Here is a 16679-nt window from a genome sequence, read left to right as displayed (position 1 = left end):
AAAACAAATTATTTGATACTCTCGAGTATATTTAAGAGACATTTGAAGAAGTGATCTTCTTAAGATATTATTAAGAGATACTATTAAGAAAAGCTATCTTACTGCTTTTCTTCTAATACCAGAATATATGGCCTACAAGGGAAAAGAATTTTTTGTTTGATTCCCGGTCCCTAGTCCCTTGAAATGTCAGGTAAATGGTGGACACTCCACTGGGATGTTTTAAATGCATGGAGGGATTTATGTTCTCTACAGCATTATTTTTTCTTTTGTAAAGTAACATTGTCATTGAGATACAATGCACATACCCTGATGTTCACCCTGTTAAAATGTACGGCTCCGTGGTTTCTGGTATATTTGCAAATTTGCACATCAATCTTCACTATTTCTAGAACATTTTCTTCACCCCCAGAAGGAAATTCAGACCCAGTGGAAAGATAAAGTGGGTTGCATAGGGTAAATACACCCTGGAACAGCAAACCGAGGAGCTCAGGTCAGTGAGCTTACTGTTCCAGCTTGGTAAAGGAGGGTAAAGAACAAAATGTCTCTAGCTTGATCACAAGCCTGAAGTACAGAAACCCTAAGAGATGCTATCAATGTCTAGAATAAGGAAACAATGCACCCAGCTGACTCCCAAAGTCAAACTGTGGTAAGTCTTCGAAGATGAAAAGCACAATCGTATTTTCCAGTGTCTGTATTATCATAACTGTCCATGTCCCTAGAAATATATTCTCAGTTAAACATATTGCTCGTGCTGGCATTAAATGTGGGGCCTAGTAGCCTATGGAGGGAGAGAGGCTCTTTCAAAAAAAGAAATCTTCTGGCATCAACTCTAGAATGCTCATATTAACAGGATAAAAATGGACCAAAAATCATTTTGACTTAGTTTTGCCATGTGTTCACTGTCTGGGTCAGAGGTATATGCCCATGAATTCCTTTTATTTCTCCTCCTGTGCCTGCCTCTGACCCCTTCCTGTCTTATGTCTCATCCTGGCAGCTTGGTTGCTCTGCATAACTGCCAGGTGTGAAGGAAGAATGGCTTGCAATCCTTACTCACTTGAAATTGGGGGAGTCAGACTTCCTCATCGCTGGGAGAAGCTTCCTACTGTTTCTATTCCTCAGGCCAGCCCGTCAAAGCCTTCGGCCCTAAGGGCAGTTTCCTCAGCCCTACCTAGGAAGGCCCAGTCAGGTGGAAACAAGGAAAGCTCAGGGATTTCTGGCTCCGCACTCTCCCATTTGTGATCCAGCGGGCACAGCTCACTGCTCCCACTTGGAGGGTATCTAGAGCAGAGCGAGGATGGATGGTGCAAATTATCTGGTACTCTTGGGCTTTCCTGTCTGGAGCATGTCTCCATTTGGGGCTGGACAACAGACCCTACCAGGTGCACCCAAGGTTCCTGAATCAGACTGGAATGGGGCAAACAAGAGAATTTTGTCCCTAGAAAGCCCACTGGTCACTCTGAGTATAGGACAAAGGTCAGTCCTGACAATGGCCTGCAAGACCCAATGTAAGCTGAGCTCCTTCCCCTTCAGTGACCCCATTATGCCTCCGACTCCACCTACCTTCTCACTCCAGCCATACTCATTTCCTTGCTGTTCCTCAACTGTCAGGCCCATCACCACATCAGGGCTTTGGCATTTGCTGTTCCCTCTGTTTGGAACACTCTCCCGAGACATTCTCATGGCTCGCCTTTTTACTGCCCTTTAGAACTTTGCTAAAATGCCACCTGCTTCTTAAGGTGGTTCATGACTCCCTTAAATCTAATTATACCACTCTTCCTTCCCTGGTTTATTTGTTCCTTTGCACCACTTAGGATCCTAGGTTTTAATTATGTATTTTCTTTTTTTTCCCCTAATACCAGAATATATGGTCCATGAGGGGAAGGATTTTTCTTTTATTTATTTTTAACTAACCTCTACGCCCAACGTGGGGCTCGGACTCACGAACCCGAGATCAAGAGTCACACGCTCTTCAGACTGAGCCAGCCAGGCATATGAGGGGAAGGACTTTTGTTCAATTCCTGGTCCCTAGTCCCTAGACATGTCAGGTAAGCAGCAGATACTCCATAGATAGTTTTTAAATACATAAGTGCATCTATCCTCTTTATAGCATTCTTTTTTCCTTTGTAAAATAACATTTTTATTGATAGAATTCACATAACATGATGTTTGCCTTGTTAAAATGTACAATTCAGTGGTTTTTAGTATATTTGCAAATTTGTGCCTCAATCCTAATTCTAGAACATTTTCCTCAACCCCCCAAAAAACTTTATACCCATTAGTAGTCACTCACCATTTCCGCATTCCCCAGCCGCTGGCAACCACTAATCTAATTTCTGTTGATGAACTGCAATATTCTGGACCTTCCTAACAAATGAAATCATTAAATCTATGGTCTTCTCTTGTGGCTACCTAGCATCATATTTCCAAGGTTCGCCCATGTATCAGAACTTCAATTCTTATTTATATTGAGATAGTTCACATATTTTAAAGTGCATAATTCAGTGGGTTTTAGTATATTCACAAAATTTTTGTGTAAACATATGGTTTTGATGCTCTTGGGAAATACACCCAAGCGTTGAATTGCTGGGTCATATGGTAACTCTGTACCTAATTGTTTGAGTTACCAGAAAAACAGTTTCCAAAACATCTGTCCTACTTTACACTCCCAACCTAGGAGTGTTTACTCAACAAAAGAGCTGAATCTCAACAAAAACAGCCGATTTTATGGTATTTTAAATTACCCTAGTTTCATCTACCACTCCACAGCTCTGTGGTAGCCTTGAAAAACAACAGCCCACATTTTCAGTACCAGGAGGGTGCAGAGTGGTCCTCTTTTAAGGCCTCATTCCCCCAAATCTTCATTATTTAACCTAATGGATCACTGGAAGACCCTCCTCCAAAGACTCATCTTTATTTGAACTGACGAGAAGCTCGCCTAGTGCTTAAAAAAAAAAAGAAAAGAAAAATCTCTTCTTGAGGGCATTGGCCAAAACCATTCACTGGAAAGTGGTCTTTTTTTTTGGGGGGGGGATGCCTAAGGCAATAGATAACACTTGAGGGAAATAACAGACTAACCAAGAAGTTTAAAGGAATCGGCTGGGCAACTACATCTCCACAGGAACTTTGAAAAGTTCTGACATATTTCTGGGAATCTAGAAGGCCAAGTACATGCTTAGGGCACTGTACATGCTCAAGAAAGTGTGAGAAGGCCCTATACTTCTCAACTCTGGCTGACCTTGAGGCTAGTGAAAGTTAATACAGAGTTGTAAACTGCCTGATTGATTGATGAAAGCAATACACACATACAGCCTCTCAGAAATGACGGGGAGATTTATTTGTTCCAGCATTTAAGGAATATTTGTCCACCACTAGCCGACCACTGAGCTAAATGAGCCAAGACTGCAGTGTCTATATACAAAAACGAATAGAGTCTTTGCAGAATCAATTCAGAAAAGTCCTATATAGACACTAACTACAACAGGCAGCAGCAACATTCCTGTCAGGAGGGGAATCTAATTTCCAGAGTGGCCACATTATGATATTCAAAATGTCCAGTTTTTAATAAGATTTTACGAGGCACACGAAGAATTAAGAAAGTATGGCCCATGTATTGGGGAGAGAGCAATCAATAGAACTGTTTCCAAAGAAGCATAGGCATTGGAATTCCTAGAAAAAGACTTTCATCAGATATTCTAATATGTCCAAAAAGCCAAAAAAAAAAAAAAACAATGTCTGAAATCTAAAGAAAGATTCTACTCCAACACGTAAAGGGCTTGCAAGTCTTCACTCCCATCTTCATAACAAGAAACAACATGAACAGATTAAAAATCCATGACTCTTTCTGGATGCATCAGAGAACTGAGGTCATGGGACAAAGTGCACCCCAAACCCAGAGGAACCAGTGATGACAGACATGACAGATTACAGGGAATACAACTCCGCACATCTGAGGCAGGAACTGCTGGCATCCGCAACTAGAACTTCAACCAGGACTTGGGGAGCTTCAGTGAGCTACGGGTAGCCAAGTGTGGACAAGCCTGAGAGACAAAAACTCCTGGGGGGGCCCCACCTAAGTTAGCTTAACCCCTCCACAATCGTGGTGCTTACCCCTAGAATCCACAAAAAGTTTTCTTGATAATGATCAGAACAAACTTGCCTCCTGTTGGGCCAGGGAGAGGCCAGAAAGAACTATTTTGAAAGCAGCCAAGAGCATTCTCCACTACAAAGGTTTACCCAACAAGGGAGAAGCCTGACTGGACTGGGGTAAGGGAAATTAGCTACCTTCTGGCCCCAGGCCCCTTGAGCCTTCCTTCTTCATATGAGGTGGGGAAAGAAAGCAGAGAAACACCTTGGAGGGTCTCAGCTGGGGGAGGAGGGGGATGACGCAGGTACATTCAAAGACTGAGACCTAGGCCTGGGATTACAGAATGCCTGTCCTCGGTCCAGACCTGACCAAACATCAACAGTGCTCCTGGCTAGTAACAGTGCATTATAGCCAAAAAGAACCACAAGGCTCAAATTCTACATACAAAGTGTTTTCTAGGGAAATGAAAGATGCTGGGGCACAATAAGAAAGACACCAGTAGAAACTGAATCCTCTGATACTATAGACACAGGAAACAGTAAATACAGCCTATCTCCTAGCCAGCTAAAAATAGACATCATACCAAAGGCCTATTTACTTCCTAATACCTGATAATTCCCAACTGACTTTCAACAAAAAAAACCCTACATGATAAAAGGAAAGAAGAAACAATCTGAAGAGACAAAGCAGGTGTCAGAACCATATTCAGATATGGCAGAGATTCTGAAATCACCAGAAAGGGAAATTAAAAATAAGTATGGTTAAAATACTGAGGGCTTTAGTGGGAAAGGTGGACAACATGCAAGTAGAGACATAATGTAAACAGAAATAGAAACTCTAAGAAAGAATCTAAAGGAAAGATGAGAAACAGAAATGAAGTATATACCTCATCTGATGAACCCATCACATGATTGGAAAGGGCTAGAGATAGAATCAGAGCACTTAAACATACGTCAATAGAAACTTCCAAACTGAACTGTAAAGAGAAAAAAAATTGGAACAGAATATCTAATAACTGTGGGGCAAAGACAAAATGTACAGCATATGTATAATGACACTATCAAAAGCAAAGGAAAAGAGAAAGAAACAGGAACTATCTGACATAATAATGGCTGGGATTTAAAAAAAAAAAAAAAAAATAATGGCTGGGATTTTTCTAAAAGTAATGACAGAAACCACACCACAAATCTAGAAATCTCAGAGAACACAGAGCAGGGTAAATGTCAATATACATATATATATCTCTATACGCACACGCACATGTGCACACACACACACACACACACACACACACACACGCAAACCCCTAAGCATATATTGAAACTGCATAAAGCCAAAGACAAAGAAAAAAATCTTTTAAAAAGTCAGAAAAGAAAAACACCTTACCTAGAGAGGAACAAAGATAAGAATTACATCAGACTTGCTTCAAAAATCATGCAAACAAGAAGAGAGTAGAATGAAATATTTGAAGTGTTGAAAGAAAAAACTCCCCAACCAAGGAGTCTATATCCAGGAAAATCATCCTTCAGAAGTAAGGGAAAGTAATGATTCTCTTGGTTGTAGTAGTTTGCTAGGGCTGCCCTAACAAAATACCACAAACTAGGTGACTTAAACAACACAAAAATTATTTTCTCACAGTTCTGGAGTCTGAAAGTCAAAGATCAAGGTGCTTTAGTGTTGCCTTTTTGGAGGCCTCTCTGCTTGGCTTGGAGACAGCCATCTCCTCACACGGCCTTACCTCTCTGTGTGTATATGTGTGCATGAGTGCACGCATCCCTGGTGTCTCTTCCTCTTCCTACAAGGACCCAGTCATATTGCATCAGGGCCCCACCCTTATAACCACATATCACATTAATGACCTTTCTAAAGGCCCTGTCTCCAAATACAGTCACGTTGGGAGTTAGGGCTTTGATATATGAATTTTGGAAGGGGACAAAATTCAGTCCATAGCACTCAGACTAACAGAACTGAGAGAATTTTTGTTACCAGTCAATGTTAAAAGATGTTCTTCAGAGAGAAGGAATGTGGTACTGGTTGGAAATTTGGACTTACACAAAGAAAGGAAAGGTGTTAGAGAAGGAATAAATGAAGATTAAAATAGAATATTTTACTTCTCTTATTTAATCTAAAGGACGACTGTTCAAAGGAATAACAGCCACAATGTGCGGATGATTACAGCACATAGGTCAGTGCGATAAATGGTAGCAGCATTACTGACGGATGGGAGTGGGGAGCTGGGGATACCCACACTGTCCATAAAGTGGTGCGGTGTTATTTGAAGGTGGACCTGGATTAGTTGTAAATTTATGTTGCGCAGTCTAAGTCGAGGGAAACTACTAAAAAGTTAAAAAGAAATATAACTGATACGCTGAGAGAGAAGAGAAAATGGAATAATAAAAAATGCTCAATTAAAAGAGAAGGCAGAAACAGGAAGATTAAAAAAAAAACAAAGAACAAGTGCAGCAAATACAAAATTTTGACAAACATGGTAGATAGAAATCCAACCGTAGCAATAATCCCTTTAAATGGGAGCGGTCTAAATACGTCAATTAAAAGAAGAGAGGGGAAGGGTAGATGAAAAACAAGACCAGACTATATGCTGTCTATAAGAAACCTAATTTAAATACAGAAACACACATATATTAAGAGTAAAAGAGTGGGGAAAGGTGTACCACACTGGCACTAAATCAAACAAAAGCTGGAGTAGCAATATTAATTTCAGACAAAAAAGGCATTAGAACAAGGAAATTTACCAAGAACAAAGAGGGTATTACATAATAAGGGGGGGGGTCAATTCTCTGAGAAAACACAATAATCTTTGAAACATATGCACTTTACAACAAAGTGTCACAATACGAGAGGCAAAAACCAATAACGCAGAGAACAATAGATAATCCACTACTAACGAGAGAGATTTCAACACTGCCTCTATTAGTAACTGAAAGATCCAGTAGGCAGAAAATCAGTAAGGATACAGTTGAACTAAACAGAACCATCAATCAGTGGATCTAACTGATGTTTTAATTTTTTCCCAGCTTTAATTTTAACTGACAAAATTGTATATTCTTAAAGTGTGCCATACAATTTGATATATGCATACGTTGTGAAATGACCACAATTAAGGTAATTTTAACACATTCCTCATCTCACACAGTTACCTCTTCTGTGTATAGAAAGAAGGCTTAAGATCTATTTTCTCAGCACCCACGCCTTGCAGATCTGTTCTTCTCTCTTGGACTCTAGGCTCCTGTCACCACAACGTTCTGCCAAATCTTCCAAGATGTTTCAAGAAGCATCCAAGCTGATACCTCTCTTCGTATTTAGTGGAGCCAGAAGTACTGGAGCTGGACTGTATGTCTTGCGCCTGGTATTTGTTCAATCCAGAACCCTGGAACAAACTGGGTCCGAATAATTGATACGAATTCTACACAGCAAACGTAGATTCCAGCAAACTGAAGAAAGAAGGTCCAGACTTCTAAGTGAAATGTTTCACAATAAAGCTGCTTAGAATGAAGAAGGTCTTCCAGAAGCTGTAGGCACAATTTTCCACTTACCTAGGAAGTATTTCCCCTCTCAATGCAGGAAATCATTAATAAATATCTGAAACTTGGAAAAAAAAAAAAGAAACAAAGATAGACTCTCTTAGCAAATGTCAAGTATACAGTACAGTATTACTAACTGTGGCCACCACACCAAACATTAGATCCCCAGACTTTATTTCTCTTTTGACCAGCATCTCATGCCCCCCAGGCCTAAGCCTCTGGTAACCACCATTCAACTCTATGTTTCTATGAGTTTGACTTAATTTTTTTTAAAATTCCACATATTAACGAGATCATACAGTATTTATCTTTCTCTGTCTGGCTTATTTCACATAACAAAATGCCCTCCAGCTTTATCCATGTTGTCACAAATGACAGCAGATATTTAGATCTCACATTATATGTCTCTCTCATATTTTATATATATATTTCTTTATTCATCCATCTACAGACATTTAGGTTATTTCCATGTTTTGGCTACTGTGAATATTTGAATAATACAGCAATGAACATGGGAGTGCATGGGAGTTTCTCTTCAAGAAACTGACTTCAGGGTAGCCTGGGTGGCTCAGGAGTTTAGTGCCGCCTTCAGCCCAGGGCCTGATCCTGGAGACCTGGGATCCAGTCCCGCATCGGGCTCCCTACAGGGAGCCTGCTTCTCCCTCTGCCTCTCTCTCTCTGTGTCTCTCATGAATAAATAAGATAAAATCTTAAAAAAGAGGGGGGGGACTGACTTCATTTCCTTCAGATATATACCCAAAAGTGGGATCGTTAGATCATATAGTAATTCAATCTTTATTTATTATTTTTTTAAAGATTGTATTTATTCGTAGAGACAGAGAGAGAGGAGCAGAGACACAGGCAGAGGGAGAAGCAGGCTCCGTACAGGAAGCCTGACATGGGACTCGATCCTGGGTCTCCAGGATCACACCCCAGGGTGCAGGCAGTGCCAAACTGCTGCGCCACCGGAGCTGCCCAGTAATTCAATTTTTAATGTTTTGAGGAACCTCCACACTGTTCTCCATAGTGGCTGCACCACCCACCAACAGTGCACCGGGTTCCCTTTACCCCACTTCCTGGCCAATGCCTGTTATCTCCAGTCTTTTAGATAGTAGCCACCCCAACAGGTGTGAGGTTGTTGTTGAAGGGACAATTTCCCCCTTCCCCTCTTAGTTCTTTTGGCTGGTTGGCTGAATAATTAAAATGACACAAGATAGAATAATAGGAGAAAAACAGATTTAATCATATACCTATGGGGAATCCACATAAACCTAAGACATTCCAAAGATAGGCAAAATGAAGGATGGATGCCATCCTGAACTAAGGAGAAGTGGGTAGGGCCCTGAGACTTCAAAGGGTAGGAAAGCCACTCACAGGAAGATGAAAAAGAATAAATGTTTGGTAAATGAATATTTGCTGGGCCAGAAAGACACAACAAGATGCAGAGGAATTTTAACAAACAGACTTTGCTGGGCTTACCCCTGTCTACCACACCTACATCACACTTTACTGTAATTATCTAGGATGGTAGCTCTTTTCCCGGAAGAGGTTCTCTTCTCTAAATTCTTTTAGGCAGTGGTAAAGGTAAAAAGGAAGAGGTTTCTTAAAAATAATCAGCCTAAATTAATCCTCATGCTAAAGAGATACATTTTGGGGTGGCAAATTTTGCTCTCCCAAAAGGTGATAACTCAACGTGGTTCTTTTTTTTTTAAAGATTATTTATTTATTTATTTACTCATGAGAGATGCACAGAGAGGCAGAGACATAGGCAGAGGGAGAAGCAGACTCCCTGCGGGGAGCCCGATGCAGCACTCAATCCCAGGACTCTGGGATCACGACTTGAGCCAAATGCAGACACTCAACCACTGAACCACCCAGGCGCCCCCTCAACATGGTTTTGACGTGCATTTCCCTGATGGGGAATGATGCTGAGAACCTGCTCATGCACCTACCTGTTAGCCATGTGTGTGGCTTCTCTGAAAAACTGTCCACCCAGGCCCTTTGCCCATTTTTTAGGCCATTAGTTGTTTTCTACCTATTGAATTATATGAGTTCCTTCTATATTTTAGATATTAACCTCTTATTGGATATATGGCCTGCAAATATTTTCTCCTCTTCTTTCTGTTGATTGTTTCCTTTGCTGTGCAAAGGCTTTTTAGTCTAATGTGGTCCCACTTGTTTATATCTGCTTTGGTGCATGTGCTTTCTGTGTCACATCCAAGACATCACTGTCAGAACCAACATCAGAGAGCTTTTTCCCTCTGTTTTCTTCTGACAACAGTGGCAGCCCATGCATGCCCATGCATGTAGATCCAGTCTAGGATGGTTTCTGATGTGGGGCCATGGGCAAGCCACCACCAAATCTGCCACTTTGGCATACTCATAATTTTAAAGAAAAGTTAAGAAACAGTCAATGTAAGGATGCTCAGACTTTCCTGTCCCCAAGAAAGCAGGAAACAAATATCCCCTGTGAAAAATACCCTCCTTGTACTAAAAAGTGAAAAAAACATCCTTATGACCAGAGATTAAGACTTTAAAGCCAAGAAAACTGTAGAAACAAACCTCGTGCAGGTTGTTTTTTTCCTAATCTACTACCTCAGCCTCAATTCCACTTAGAATTCCCTACTAATTAAAGCTCCCTAGCACCTATTTCCTTTATCCCATCAATTTCTTGCAAGTTTATTGTCTCTTTGTCTAAAAAGTATAAAAACTGCCTGCCGTGGTCATTTCATTACTGGGCCTCCGTGCCCACATAATGACACTGTTTTTTTCTCCCATTAATCTGTCTCACGTCAATTTAATTTAGTCCAGCTAGAAGACCCTGAAGAGGAGAGAAAGAATTTTCCCTTCCCTACACGAATTCCTGATGGCCATCTTCTGTGGATCCAAGAGGCATATCCACTTGCTCTGAGGTAAAGGACACTCTGGGGTAAAGGACGCGTGACTGACAAGCAGTCAGTCAATGCAATGTCCCCCTATGTCGGTGCAGGAATGTTTCTTGGTGAGCATCCATGTGAGTAACAGAAGAAGCTTATTAGAAGCAGAATTGATTTTTACCCAAGTGGCTAGTCCCCACAGGGAGGCTTGTTCTACACGCCAATCTGAGTCTTGCCAGAGGCCCCCCAAAATGTCTAGGCCATTAGCCACAGTACATAAGTCAGTCAATGAAAAATATAGCAAGCCTCCTTTGTTGACATGGCAGGGACAGCCAGCCATTCATCCTTTGTGAAGCTCCACCTGTTACACTAAGCATCCCTTACCACACTCAGTAGGGGAAAAGTCTCTCTCAATGTGGATGGCAGCTGCACCCCATTCCTGCTTGTTAGTAGTTAACCAGGAGGGGCAGACAGTGAACAGGCCCGTTTGTAGTCCAGGAAGCCTTTATATCTGGGACCTCACTGGGCTGGTGGAGGCAGTACCTCCTTGGGAAATATGCCAGGGAGCCAGAAGGACACTCCTAAGATCTTTTCTTGGAGTTATAAGACCTCACTTGGGCTGAGTTTTGTTCATTCCTGTATGTACCATTTATATTTTAGTACAGAGGACTCTTGAACCACCTCCACCAGGTGATTTGAGACATATGCTTGGATCCGTGACAAGACTGGGATTTCTGGTTTTAGGATTATTTCACAGCCATTGAGCATGTGCCCAGTATCCACCAAAGCCCAACAGCAGGCCAATAACTCTGCCCTGAGCTAAGACACTATTGGACACTGGGGCTCTTTGATTCAACTCCTGCCTGATTCACCAGGAGAGGCAGAGGGCCATCATCATGCAGACCCTGGTAGGACCATCTATCAAGTTCCCCATGACCTGGTACGGGCCCAGAGTTCCTTAGTGGGGAGCAATTCAATCCCCTCCTTTGAGACCTGTTACTGGGTGACCGGGTCCAGAGCTGTATTTGGAAAAACCTCTTGCCCAGAAAGTCCACAAGGGGGCTCTTGATCACCATTTTGACATTGCTTTGGTCAGTCAAATTTGATATTTTTGCAGTCGTCACTTTTTCAGTTCCAAGAAATTTCTCAGTGAAGATCCAGCTTGTGTTGCTGAGCAACTGACCTAACCTCATTCTGAAGCTTAATTGGGCTCAATAACCAGCAGGAGCAGCATGAACAAACCTCAAAATCTTTGGTGAACCATCTCATCATCCACTGTTCCCACTCCCTCCCTGCAGGCCCAAAAGACTACCAGGCTGGGCACAGGGCCTCCGCAGCTTCTGTAAGGTTGCTCCAGACAAGTTTTTTATTGACTCATCATGCCAAATCTGTCAGAGCCCAAAGAGTACCTAGCTGAGGAAGAAGAGGGTCTCTGGTAATCCTACCCTCTGACCTCTGGAGATTCTTCTTCCTCCTTAGGCAAAGTGGCTACTGTCAGGCACTCTGGAGGAGGGTGTGTACAGTGATGCACATCACTAGGAGTCACTGTCCTTCATGAAGTTTAATGAGATTACCTCTTTCTTCATGGAGGCAAACTAGTCAAGTTCCTAAGGTCTCCTCAGAGCACACTGGACATAGCAATCTCAAAGAGCTCTGCAATTTTTTTATTACAAGCATGAGTCTCAATAACACAAAGCACAGAGCAGGCTGTCTATTGGCACCAGAGATCTGCTTAGATCTAAGAACAGTCATTGGATGCAACTCAGTTTACAGAGTCTCTGACAACTTCTGGTCCTGTCATCAGAGAACAGGAAACAGTAGTGAGGGAATTGCTTCCCTGGCTTTCTTATAGTCCCTCACTGTTGGATTTCTAATTTGATCCACCCAACGATTTCAGCCAGGGTGCTGGGAGCAAAGGAGAAGGACCAGTGGTCCACCTTGGAACCAAAAAGCTTATATAAACAATTTGAGGAGTGTCTGGATGGCTCAGTAGGTTGAGCAACTGACTCTTCATTTTGACTCGGGTCATGATCTCAGAGTTTGAGATCAAGCCCCGTGTTGGGCTCTGCATTCAGCACAGAATCTGCTGGAGATTCTCTCTCCCTCTACCCCTCCAACTCATGTTCTCTTTCTCTTTCTCAAATAAATAAATAAATCTTAAAAGAAAGAAAGAAAAAAAACAATTTGCTATCATCCCCTAAGAATGCCCCATGGCCTCTGCTGCCACTTCCTGACACCCATTGGTGAAGTGCCTTGTGAGACCCTCTGATTCTTGCAGCTGACTTGCTAGCACGCTCTGCTAATACCCTATTGGTGAAGTGCCCCATGAGATTTTAAGGCTTTGGGCTCTTTGAAAACAACATTGTGCTTGATCAACTACTCTGCTTGCTGAACCTCTTTTTCAAGAGCTGAGCTGAGATAGAGAGTTGAATTGCCAGATTTCAGAGTAACCGGTTAAAACAAAAAGTCAAAATAAAACTAAGAGTTGAGCCTGTAAACACTTCCATGCATAGTATGACCAGGGGGTGAAGCAGAGAAGGTGCAGACTACCCCACTGTTCCATTTTGTCCCACGAAACAGCTCCAGCAAGGGTCACATGGATTGGCATGGGAATTCAGGAACGGTCACACCACGGAGGAAGCCCTGACCAGAAGGCTCTTGACATCTCATGGACCGAGAGGCAGGAGGAGGGGAGGACGAAGGGTGAGGAGTGGAAAAGTCCTGAGTACTGAGTAGAGAAAATGTGTCTTTAGGTGCTCCACTGCCCCACATGAAGAGGCTTTAGCAGAAGTGCCTGAGGAAGGCCTCTGCCATAGGCCCCTGAGAAAGCAGCCTCCAAACAGAGGCAACTGGGCTAAGAATGCAGCTAATGCATATAAGAGTGTCGTTGACCAGGGGTCCTGAGTCCAAGACTGCTACTCCCTTCAGAGAATGCAGGATCTTGGCTGTGCAGCAAGTGTGATGTGGAGAAACCAGCCTCCTTCCATGACACCTGCCAAACAAACCTTTGTAACTGCCTGAAAGACCACACAAAAGTTTTTGGCCAGGAGCCAGACTATTTACTCTCTCCCATGATCCCAGCACTTCCTATGAGAGGTCTTACTGTCCTTGTCCCAAAAGCAGGACACAAAGGAAGTCAGAGCTCTGCCCCTTAGGAAAGCCCTTGCTGTGGGGTTGGGTGTTTCCGGCTCCCATTCTAGAGGTACCGCATGCCCCCTCTACCACACACAAACACAGGGCACACAGGATGAGGGCAGGGCTACCGTTCGGGGCCTGCCATGGCACTACAACATCCATAGCAGCTGGTCTGATGGGCTTTACAGGATCTGGACAAGGGAGCAAAATGGAGGCTGGTAACCATCACCAACAGTATTCTCAGCTCTGGAACCTGCATGCTCAGCTATAAGTGCCCATACAAATCCCGCTCATGCCCTGGCAACTGGGCATTGACTCTAACAGTGATAGCTCAAGCCACACCTGTTCCTAGAATCTGAGAAAACTTTCTCAGCTTCAGGGATGATGTAGGCTCTTTCCAATGCCCCATTTTTTTATTCTGTCTATTGTGACCAGTCTCTTCATCATCATTAAAGGGGAAGCTAATGTTTACTTGAAGACCTACAGCAAGCCTGGCCATGTTCTGGGTGCTCTATAGGAATTCCTTCATTTCACCTTCTTTTTAGCCCTGTCAATTCCTATTATAATCCTATTGTTCAGATGAGGCTCAGACAGCTGAAACAACCCACCTGAAGTCATGAAGCCAGTATGTGGCAGATCTGTGGTTTGCAACCCTGTGAGTCCACGGTTCATCTTCTTCTCATGAGGCCACACTACCTACCCCATTCCTTCCTCCCCACTCCCATGCTCTTACCTCTATGCCACCTCAGCAGCACAATCTCTGTGTGGCAGTCCTGAACGTGTCTGGTGTTTTCCAGGCAGCGAGCTCAGCATCTCTTCCTGAAAAGAGAGAACACTTAGCCAAGTACTTTCCTTTGTTTGTTGGGAGGGAGACCAGTTGCTTCAACATGGGAAATCAACCACTCCATATACAAAGCACATTGATTAAGGGCAGGGGTTCCCAGCCTTGGAGATTTCATGGACTAAATGAAAAAACTGGGTTCTGACACAGATCATGCATGGTCTTTTCATATCACCAATTAAGACCATTTAAAAGAATATTTATACTCCTCCTACTACAAATTACAGGAATAATATGTAAACCTTAAGAAAAAAGGCTATAATGTGCCAGGTAGTGTTCTTAATCTTTCGATGAATTATTTGATTTAATCCTCATAAAAATCTTATTCAATAGGCAACACTTTTCCCCCCATTTTGTAAGCAAGAAAATTTGAAGAAAAAAAAAGCACTATGTAAATTGCTCCTGATTCTATGCTGATAACCATTATAGTATACTCTCTATCATCTGTGTTTCATAAAAGATATCCTTATTTTCCTTAGGTTTGTTTTTAGACTTTTTTAAAAAATATATATTTATTTATTTATTCATGAGAGAGGCAGAGACATAGGCAGAGAGGGAGAAGCAGGTTCCATGCAGGGAGCCCGATGCAAGACTCAATCCTGGGACTCCAGGATCACACCTTGGGCCGAAAGCAGGCGCTCAACCGCTCAGCCACCCAGGTGTCCCTAGACTTTTTTTTAAGTAGGCTCCTCGCCCAACACAGAGTTTGAATTCATGACCCCAAGATCAAGAGCTGCATGCTCAATGGACTGAGCCAGCCTGGTGCCCTGATTAAAAAAAAAAAAAAAATACCTTTAAAGGAAAACATCAAGGGGTGCCTGAGGGCTCAGTCACTTAAGCATCTCCTTTGGCTCAGGTCATGATCCCAGGGTCCTGGGACCAAGTTCCGCATCAGCGGACTCCCTGCTCAGTGAAGAGCCTGATTCTCTCTCTCCCTCTGCTTGTGCTCGCTCTCTCTCGCTCTCTCTCTCTCTCTGTCAAATAAATAAATTCAAAAATATTTTTAAAAAGGGACGCCTGGATGGCTCAGCAGTTGAGCGTTTGCCTTTGGCTCCGGGCATGATCCTGGAGTTCCAGGATCGAGTCCCACATTGGGCTCCCTGTATGGCGCCTGCTTCTCTCTCTGCCTATGTCTTTGCCTTCTCTCTGTGTCTCTCATGAATAAATAAATAAAATCTTTAAAAGAAATAAAAATATTTTTTAAAAAGAGAGGAAACCAACAAGCATACAACAGAGGCCCTGATCTCAGAATCTGGGAATAACCAAGGAAAAAGCACAGAAGCTCTGGGTTTGAGCCTTGGGCAAATTAATGCTCTTTGTCTCTGTTTTCTGAAATCTAACATGAAAATATTAATACCTATTGTGAGAAGAAATGGCCTAACACATACTGGGCCCTTAACCCAATGACTAGCAAATAAGGACCCCCAATACATACCACAGGCGAGGCTTGTCATTATTCTTCATCCTGGCACAGCCTTGCACGCTCATCTTCTGCTGGAAAGAAACAGTATGAATACTATAGACTGGTCCTCTTCTTGAGGTCAGATAATTACTAGGCCTGACTATACTCTCCTTCTCTCCACTGTCTCCCATTTCCTCCTCCTTGCCAGAACTGAAGCAGGCAGAAATGCTTCAGCTTTAGATCCCATTGGTTGAAATGGTTGCCATAGCAGCAGTCATACATTTCCCTTCTGGGAACTCTGGGGAACACATGCTGAAAGACTTCTGGGGCGTCTCCAGTAGCTGCTGCTCTCAACAAATATCAAGGATTGCGAGGAGCGGGTCCTACACACAAAGACCCTACAGTGGTTCTCCCCGTTGACCACCCAGACTCTAAACTTTACTAGACCCCTGACACTTCCCGTCCCTTCTGCCCATCTAGCCTGTCATCCAGAAAGTAAAGGGAGAAAGGAACTAGAAATGGCCACTGAAAAGGAAAGTCAAGAGAGATTTGTTCCCATGGTTATGTGGGATAAAATCCCAGAATTTTCCTTCTCATGACAAAGCACCGGTTTCCATGGGGAAGTTCTAAAGAGGATCTATCTGTGGATAAAAATTCTGCCTCATTTGCTTGGTATTAGAAGTCACGGATTTGGCACTAAGTCAGTTAATCAAGAGCCATTTTACCAAAAGCCAAGTCACATAATTGACCAAGTAAACAAGCCATTCTTTGAAGGATCAAGTTACCATATGACTAATTC

The 16679-nt window shown here is 42.7% G+C and overlaps 1 long non-coding RNA gene across 2 annotated transcripts; it reads right to left on the bottom strand.

Annotated features, from left to right (window-relative positions):
• Nucleotides 1-1884: 1884 nt before the first annotated feature.
• On the bottom strand, nt 1885-16262 carry LOC121483306. Of its 2 annotated transcripts, XR_005985729.1 has the most exons (4): nt 15914-16262; nt 14371-14456; nt 7639-7690; nt 1885-7536 (listed from the first exon to the last, which is right to left on the bottom strand). It is a non-coding gene; the product is annotated as an uncharacterized LOC121483306 (long non-coding RNA). The 2 variants fall into 2 exon arrangements; XR_005985728.1 differs by having other exon boundaries at nt 1885-7690; nt 15914-16237.
• Nucleotides 16263-16679: the final 417 nt, after the last annotated feature.

Source organism: Vulpes lagopus, chromosome X (assembly GCF_018345385.1).
Source record: "Vulpes lagopus strain Blue_001 chromosome X, ASM1834538v1, whole genome shotgun sequence".
Taxonomy (NCBI): domain Eukaryota; kingdom Metazoa; phylum Chordata; class Mammalia; order Carnivora; family Canidae; genus Vulpes; species Vulpes lagopus.
This window is presented reverse-complemented; position numbering and strand designations above follow the sequence as displayed.